This window comes from Struthio camelus, chromosome 2, assembly GCF_040807025.1.
Source record: "Struthio camelus isolate bStrCam1 chromosome 2, bStrCam1.hap1, whole genome shotgun sequence".
Taxonomy (NCBI): Eukaryota; Metazoa; Chordata; class Aves; order Struthioniformes; family Struthionidae; genus Struthio; species Struthio camelus.
Genome location: NC_090943.1, coordinates 139,659,530 through 139,667,382, shown reverse-complemented (window position 1 = coordinate 139,667,382; position 7,853 = coordinate 139,659,530). Strand labels below are relative to the sequence as shown.

At 37.2% G+C, this 7,853-nt stretch overlaps 1 pseudogene; it reads left to right on the top strand.

The window, feature by feature from the left end:
- The first annotated feature begins 5,837 nt into the window (after positions 1 to 5,837).
- Positions 5,838 to 6,522, top strand: LOC138066140 (uncharacterized; annotated as a pseudogene).
- The last annotated feature ends 1,331 nt before the right edge of the window (positions 6,523 to 7,853 follow it).

Sequence of the window (7,853 nt, the reverse complement as noted above, 5' to 3'; positions counted from 1 at the left end):
AGCTTCTCACGTTTACAGAAGTCAGCCTTATAATACTCACAGATACTTGCCATTTTTTTATAATCCATTATTGCCTGTGCACCATGAAGTACCGCGTACTATGACTCTGCACCATGAAGTACCGCGTACTATGACTCTGCAGGAGTTTTGTTTTGTTTATAAAACAATTAAAGATTAAATAAAAGGGTCGCCATTCTCTAGGAATGTAAATCCCTACCAACAGTTTGATGTTTGTGAATTGCAAAACCTGGAATTATGTTGCTGTATGGATTATGTTCAAGGGAGACACCTGGAGCACAAGTTAGGATACCTCCTTAAGTGGGGAGAATTTCGGCTTCCACCAAACCTAACAGTGCTAAGGGCTTGGGCTTTGTGTCCTCCCTCTCCTTTTGCCATTATACAAATAAGAGTGGAATTTACTTTGTCTAACTCAGATGTCTAAATGGTATCCAATCTAAATCACCCATCTAGGCTCCTCAAGTAGATCAGATAAACTGCCTTCTGGAAGAGCATACATCTTTCCCTTGATTAAGTAAGGAACACAGACAATTAGCTCATTTTAGATACCTACATTTTAGATAGCTAAATCTGAGGGAGGTTAAGCCCAGAGGATTGTCACATGTATTCACAGTGTAGGTTTCCTTAGTTGGACAACTGCTATTCTAGAGGGAAAAAAAATGTAGCTAAGTACCAGGCAGAGCAGATTCCGATCATTCTAACCTAGCCAACTCAAAACACTTTCAACAAATTATTTGAGATGCTTCCCACACTCACCAGTGAGGGCTGCTTCTGTGGCCTGTATGAGTATGCTAATCCATCTCAGAAGACTCACTTTACACTGAAGAATATTTTATGTTAATTCTCTTTTTATTGACCTAGTCAAATCTTCCATTTTCAAAATAAGCCATCTCCATCTCTTTTAAGTATGAAAAATCCCACAGCCACAGAGGAATTTTCAGAAGACTATGAACAAATAGAAAAAGAGGGCTAAAAAGAAAAAAATATTACAAGTCACAAGAATTCTGGTTATTTTAGTCTCAGTAAGAAGTACAAAATACTAAGTGAAGCTACACATCTTTCCACATCCCTAGAATATCTGGACTTAACTTTGTCAGGAACATGTCAGAGATATTCTGTACAGTTTAATTCTTGCAGGGTCAAAGCTGTGCTTCAGAAAATCCATTCCCATCTAGTAGAGTAGTTCTAGAGAAGTCAAGCCTTAAAATTTGCTTAAAAAGTTAAAGTTAGAAAACCATCTAACAGCTTTTCATCTTTATGTCCATCAATGTCAAAACAATTTTCTACCTTCCTGATTATTTGTCAACATATGCTGCCATACAGTAATCGAATTAGAAGGAGATGGTGTCCTCATATTGTCTGTCAAGGAGTCTGAGGTAGATGGAAATCATCTTCCAGTGTACTGCTTGGCTACTCATTTCAACAGCTTCTGATTCCATTGCCCTTCTAGAGTAGTTCCTAGAGAATATGGTTGCTATGAGGGTTTCTTTGTGCTGGGAATTTGGTTGAATAACAATTGAGCTATAATAACCATTAAAAAATATTAGCTGCTCCCTCTTCTCACTAATAGCTGGCAGCTATTTCATTACTGATATATACCACTTTTTGTGTTTGGTAGGATTTTTACGAAGTCCTTTAAATCCAATGTAAAAGATTTCAGTAGATTCAAAATATAGTTAAGTGACAATTAAAAAGCAAAATTCAATAATTTAAGGCACACTTAAACTTAAACTTAAGCTTAAAAAAAAGCCATTTCCAGCCTATTACGGATAATAAATGGTTTACCACGCCAGAGCAATTTTAAAAATACAGTTCTTCCCACTAACATTTAAGAAATTATCATTAGGAGGTGTTCAGAGGGTTAAAATAGCTTATATTTTGAACAATAAGCAAATGACTACAAGGCTAGACAACTAGGAAATGAAGTAGCTTCATGTTTTGTAGTTACTCATTGACTTCTGCAGAATAACAGATACTAATCTATGCCAGTGTCTCAAATACTACAGAAATGTGTAGCACATTTCTCTGACCAGGTCACCACAGAAATTGGCACATCACAGACTTTTGGATATGACTAGGTTAATAATACCCGTGAGAATTTTATCTTAAAACAAAAGAAGGAACATCAAAATTGCAGAATTATGGTTAAAGTAGCTGTATGGGAAAGACAAATTTCTTTTATTTTATGTCTACTTAACATTATGAATGCATGAAAAAGATACCTGAAAGGTCTTTATGCCCACTTTGTTGGAAAACAGAGTGGAAATCAGTCTAACATCCAGGTCAGGCTGCAGAATGCAGCTTAAATTTCACTGATAAGATTGTAGCAGCAAAGTCTATATCCTTGAGGACGTTTCTTTTTTTCTTATAGCTTTATGACTCATCACCTTCCTTGGTCCATTCAATTTCTGAAAAGGTTTTCAGCTGCAGGGGGGTGACTGCTACTGACCTTGACTTACCTTCTCTCTGGACCACCATTTCACTGATCTTATCATTATCATTTCATGTCATAGTCCCATTCAGAATTACATTATATACAGCTACTTTCAGAAAAATAAAGCATTACCACCTGTAACAGAGATCATTTAAGATAAAAAAGAAGGTTACCTGACTTTACATGAGCCAACCAATTCACAAAACATGGCAAATGATTTAACGGTTCCTCCGTTCAGAGCTTTCATCTCTCTAGTTGCACTTAAGATCACATACTATCAGGCAACAGGCATCTAATCCAAACGTTACGCATTTCTCTTTGAAATACATAGTTACATTTTTCAACTATTACCATGTCAGCACCATTGATAAGTTTAATGAATCATCTATGGAGCAATACCTCATTTGCCCATGTTCCAGCTATATGCAACTTGGATTTTATGAAAATAGTGTATTAGCATCTTTTATGTCATATACTTGCCAGAAGAGCTTTGCTTAGAAGCATTTTTTTCATAATTCCATTTATATTATTCAACTCTGTGCATGAAATAAAAGGGATTAAAACGGATAAAAAGGCTGCTATTATTGCATGGAAACATGCAGCTCTGAAACACCTTTCAATTCCTCAAAAATGTTCATGCTTAATAAGATATTAGGTATTTAGTGTTAACTGCATGATATAAAAGCAAATACTACAGTCTTGATATTAATTCATACAAAGATCCCTTTTCTATGTGCAGGTAGTCCCCTAAGAACCTAACTCTGCATTCATTAGTAACAGTAAATGTGCCATAACCATACATTTGCTGCCTATGAGATTAAGCTGTAAGAGTATGCATTTCCTAGAAAGTTAATTGCTTACAGCCATGTACATAAAAGAACTTCTGACCTGAACTCAGAGTCCTTTAAGTCTATATTAGCTAACCCATTAAGATGCATGAGTTATATAGTCCAATCACCACTTGAATGGGATCTTAACCTTTTCATTTTACAGTAGGGATACCACTTATTTAATTTATAACTTGACACTTCTCTGGGGGTATGTTTATATACCCTTCTACCTAGTATCTTTACCTGCACTGGATGCCACAAATTACCATATACACTAAACTGTTTTAAGGATAAGCAAGACAATGAGAAATTATTGGATTTCAAGTGTGTTCACAGCACAGGCTTGAATGCTGCAGTCACGTTACTCTCATATGTGAATATTCAAGTGGGAGTTTCGCTCCCAAGAAGTAGACATGGATAATAACACTACCTGCATTTGGTCTTAAGTACATATGGAGTGCTTAATGTTTAATCTGCTCAGTGAAATTAATTTGGCAGCTTGTTACTTATGGTCATTATGGCCAGATGCTATGAGGTTACTCCAGGTTTAAGTACCACATAGAATATCCTGCAAAGATCAAACCTGCAGGTCCTCACCTTGAACGACTTTGTTCAGACAATGTATAGTTTTCTGGATATACATACCTTGAAGAAGATATATAGTCACATGGATATTTGATCAGCTGAAGCTGCCTTTGCTATAAGAAAGCAAGAATGAGGGGAGAAAGATTTCCCTGGCTATTCTCTCTTTTTCTAAACATTTTTATTTCTTCCACCTATCATAATACTCCTCATCTCTTCATTTGACTTCAAATAGCTTCACTACATCCAAGCTGTAGAGGCACTAAGGAATTGGGAGAACTCAGTAGCAGCGCTGTTAAGCATACATGAGATCTATTCTACTTATTTACTGCTTAATATAAATCCAAGGGTTTTTTTAAAAAAAACCTTCTTACAGTGGTTTAACATAACGTTTAAATGAATAAGCGGAAAACTTGAACATATGCGTTATGCAAAAAGAATTCTAGAGACAGAAATGTAATTCAATTCCCCTATTTACTTTTCTTTATTTGCCAAAATGCTTCCAGTTAAACCTGCTTAATTTCCAAGGCAAATGAATATAAAAATCGTAACAGGCATAAGATTATAACTGGTATAAAGGCACAGAATTACAAAAGCCTAGGTAGAAATTTGCTAAGTTTCTGCATAAAAAGCTTTCAAGATTGTAATACAATCACCTCTAGGCTGCTAAGTGGCACTGCTCTCTGCTGATTGTTGTAAAATTAAATTGCTGCTTGTCAGTTACATAATATTTCTGCAATATATTTCCTAGGCTCATCTTTAAATCATACTTTTGTTGAGATTAAGTGAGATAAAAATATACCTAGATAGCTATAAAGATATCTTATAATATCTGATAAATGGACCATGCTCAGATAAGGCCATCTTCAGCAAAGATCACATTTGCAGAATTTTACTTTTGAAGATCAAACAGATTTCGTATGATTCTTCTGCTTCTTCTTCCAATTTGGCCTTCACTTTTGTCAAAATTTCATTCTTCGCTCATAATGAAGCCTTTTAATCATGGAAATTGAGGTGGCATGAGCGCAACTAACACTGTGTTGCCATACAGCTTTACTCAGCAGCGTTTCCATACAAAGGAATTTCCTGAGACCCCTCTGCTCCTTGGGAAAGGAGAGGCCAGAGTCATTGCTCCTCTTGCTATGGGTAACACGCATCCAGCTCCAAATCTTCCAATTACAGTTGCTCTTGACAAAAGAGAAGACTTCCTCTGTGTTCATGCACAGGAGATGACATTCCTTGTCAGTCGTCAGCCTCCTCTTTCCCTGCGTCTTCCAGAGGACATTCGGTGGGCTCTGAGATCAAAACTTGCTGCAGTAACATCATCTCTAGGCATTTGAGAGTTGCAAGTCAGGCTCCTGAGATACATAATTTTAAGAAGTTACAGCTTTGAGAGGGAGACTTTTTCAATTTCTTGTCTTTCAGATTTCTAATTACATATTTTTAGAGTCTGCAACCACAAAGATTGGTAAGATGTTTGTATATTGATTTGCTTCTCCGATACTAATTTTTTCTTTCTGGAAATATATCAGATCTTCTTCTATTGCAATTATTCTTCCAATAAAGGCAATATTAAGAATCATTGGAGCTGGTCAGGCTGGGACATTGTCCCAGTCTAACTTAAGAGGACGGTGAAACTTGAGAGACTGTGCCATGTGAAAAGAATGGGAGTTATTCTACCCTAGCAAGTGTCGATGACAGAAAGCCTAAAAACCATTTGTTACTAGCTCTAAATATAATCTGTGGGTGAATTCCCTTTTCACTGTCAGACACATTGAGGCTGTATTAGCTTCCAAGGTCCGAGTTATGGAAAAAAAAAAATCTAAATTCACCTCGAGCAGCAGAATGAAAGTATTCCATTGCTTGCTACAGAACTAAAATAAAAATTCTATTCACCCACTGTAAAGAAATCCTTGTCTGAAGGGCAAGAAGGTGATCAGGAGTAGTCAGCAGGGATTCACGAAGGGGAAATCATGACAGTCTTCTGTGATGGAATAACTGGCTGGGTAGATGAGGGGAGAGCAGTGGATGTTGTCTACCTTGACTTCAGCAAGGTTTTTAACACTATCTGCCATAACATCCTTATAGGCAGGCTCTGGAAGTGTGGGCTGGATGAATGGACAGTGAGGTGGATTGAGAACTGGCTGGATGGCAGATCTCAGAGGGTTCAACTTTACCAGCAGGTGGAGGGAGGTGATCCTGCCCCTCTCCTCAGCCCTGGGGAGGCCTCACCTGGAGTCCTGTGTCCAGTGCTGGGCTCCCCAGTACAAGAGAGACATGGCGCTACTGCAGAGAGTCCAGCGGAGGGCTGCAAAGATGATTAGGGGACTGGAGCATCTCTCCTATCAGGAAGGGCTGAGAGAGCTGTTCAGCCTGGAGAAGAGAAGACTGAGAGGTGATCTCATCAATGTGTACAAGTATCTGAAGGGAGGGTGTCAAGAGGATGGGGCCAGACTCTTCTCCGTGGTGCCCAGTGACAGGATGAGAGGCAACGGGCACAAACTGAAGCACAGGAAGTTCCATCTGAACATGAGGAAAAACCTCTTTACTACGAGGGTGAGAGAGCACTGGGACAGGTTGCCCAGAGAGGTAGTGGAGTCTCCCTTTCTGGAGATATTCAAAACCCATCTGGACATGGTTCTGAGCAACCCACTCTAGGTGACCCTTTGAGCAGGGGATTGGACTAGATGATCTCCAAAGGTCCCTCTCAACCTCAACCGTTCTGCAATTCTGTGCAAGCAAAAGATGATTTTAATTTCTAACAAAACAAGGAAAAGAAACCAAAAAACTAACAGCCCTTTCCTCCTAACACAATTTCATTTCAATATCTCTAAACCAAACTGGGAAAATTAATTGGTATTCATTAAATTGTTCAGTGAAGGTGAGAGTTTCAAAGATATCTGACTGCACAAATGACAGTGAGATCTCTAACTACACACCTATATAAATAATTATCATCAACATTGAAAGTAAAGCAGTGATATGTGATAAATGTAATGCCAAGTCTTTCTCTTCCATTAAGCAAGCAAAACATTGCCATCTTTCATGCACAGGAAGTTCATTAAGAAAAAACAGACAAGCAAAAAAACTAAAATACCCAACTATTTTCAAATCCTTTCTCAATTTTTTCGTGCCAAAATTACAAATATAGCAATTTATAATGGCTTTGTAACAAGATTGTTGTGACTCATGCTGCTCCTTATACTAATCCTGATAGTTTACTGCCCCTGTTAGGTTGCCACTCAGTTTTGTTTGTTTAACTGTACCTTTTGATTCTCTGTAAAATTTTGATAGTGGGCTCATCAGGAAAGAAATTAATCCTAATATGTATGTCCACAGTGCTTAGAACGGTATATTTTATTCTCAGATTAAGGTTGCTGTGTGGCATTAGACTATAAATGACCATTTGAAGAATTTAACTTGTCTCTGAAAAAATAGGAAATTATTTGGATGTATATCCAGCGTGTTTTTTCATTTCTATTAATTTTTAATTAGTGTGTAATCTTGAGAATAACTCAATTAAAAGAGCATTTTCTTATTTCAAAGAGAAGAAAAAGCTTTGTCATGCCAAATTCTAATTCCAGTGCTTAGGAAATCCACTACTTTTCTTCGGAGAATTTAGAACAATGGAGTCATCCTGAATTCTTTATATGTTTTAAACAAAATGTAGGAAAAGATTGTTAATTCAACCTGAATATGAGCAGAAGTCTAATTTCCATTATCAGTTCCTACATTTCCTTCCTCTTCATTTTCTCACCCGCTTGTTTTTCTTTTTTCTTTTCCCTCCAGATCAATTCAGCTGTTAACATGCCTCAGAGGAAAAAGTCTTGCACAAAAATATGCCTCACCTTAGCAGATCAAAGCTGTTTTAAAGCTTTTTTTTTTGAAACTTCTTTTAATCTTAGAGGCATCAACCTCATTAGGAACAACAACAAAAACAAGAAAAAAATATTTCAGCTGGACTCAGTTAATGAAAAAGAACCTCTGAT